The 1311-nt window shown below is 37.9% G+C and overlaps 1 protein-coding gene across 1 annotated transcript in view; it reads left to right on the forward strand.

The window, feature by feature from the left end:
* ST8SIA5 (ST8 alpha-N-acetyl-neuraminide alpha-2,8-sialyltransferase 5) overlaps positions 1-1311 on the forward strand; it is a 96259-nt gene that overhangs the window by 41341 nt on the left and 53607 nt on the right. The gene's annotated exons all lie outside the window — the stretch shown is intronic.

Below are 1311 nucleotides of genomic sequence, written 5' to 3' on the forward strand. Positions count from 1 at the left end.
AACAGGAACTCGATGCCTGTGTATGGTGTAGGAGGTTTTATTACACCCCGAGATTATGCAATAATTGTTTGATATAAATTTCCTCAAGGTATTGCATCCCATAAGATCTAGGATACCAGCATCTTTCCTGCTAGCAGAGTTGGGTCCGTAACAGCGTGGGAGAAGCAAAACTCCTCTGTCCCAGGGTATGCACTGCCCTGGAAAGCAAGTCAGATAAGAAGCACATTTCCAATAGATTTAGTGATAAACAGAGCACATTAATATAGTTATCATTTCACTATGAAGAAAAGCACCAAACTTTTGAGGAGAATCAGTGGTGGAGAATTTTAGCAGAGACTGTATGACTTTACATAGGTTTCTGAATCGAGTACCTCGGGGCATTGCCAGATTTTATTGAAAGCACTGTTCTCTGGCATTTCGGCTTTTGAAAATACTCTTTAGCATTATAGTTTTACGGGGAAGTATATAACTTGAGGTCTTTGTTCTGTAATGTCACAAAGTATTGGTGAAAAATAGCAGATAGATGTGATAGGAATAAACAAGATCACTTTGTGAAATTTTTCAGCCAGGATAGAAGAGAATGTTAAACTCCCATTCACAGCGACAGGTAACTGTGTTGATCATCGTGTGCAATTGTTTTAGAGCTTCTTTCTTCTTCCTTCTGTCTTATATTTCTGGTCTCCTCTGCTGATCATCTTTTCTTTCTCATTGTCTGTAATGCTTTCCTTCTAGCTAATGCAGGAGCAATGTGTGTACTTCCTCCTACAGTGACCATCTCAGCTTCAGATTGGAGTCCTTATTGCAGAAACATGCTCCTTCACACTTCTGCAAGCTTTTCTTGGGCTGAATAGCAAGGAGATTACGTAGTTATATTTTCTGAGTTGATTTTTTGGTTCAAATATTGCGGCATAAGATAGAAAAAGGCATTTCCTCTTTGATTTTTATTAAAGACTTTGTAAGAGTATCTGAATGTTGATTCACTGTTGTGCAGGTCGAGTTAAATACTGTCAGGTATCTGTGATAAGTACTGGCAGGAAATGAAGTTAAAATACAGTGAAGATACTTTGTGGCTCGGATTATGATACTTATTTTAAAATTATGCATCTCAAGATGTCAGATGTCTTAACGTGGCATTTTTGTATGTTGAGAATGTTATTAGGATAGTAAAAGGGCTGGTGTATTCTTTAAAAAGTTACCAACGTAACTCTGTCAGTTGTGCCAAGCTTAATTTTTCACCTGATGCAGTTAGATTGGCAAAATCCTGATGCAGAAAAGATGCCACATATTGCTGGAGTTTATTTTGGCTGCTGA

The sequence above is a fragment of the Pygoscelis adeliae genome, unplaced genomic scaffold, assembly GCF_000699105.1.
Source record: "Pygoscelis adeliae isolate BGI_AS28 unplaced genomic scaffold, ASM69910v1 Scaffold182, whole genome shotgun sequence".
Lineage (NCBI taxonomy): Eukaryota > Metazoa > Chordata > Aves > Sphenisciformes > Spheniscidae > Pygoscelis > Pygoscelis adeliae.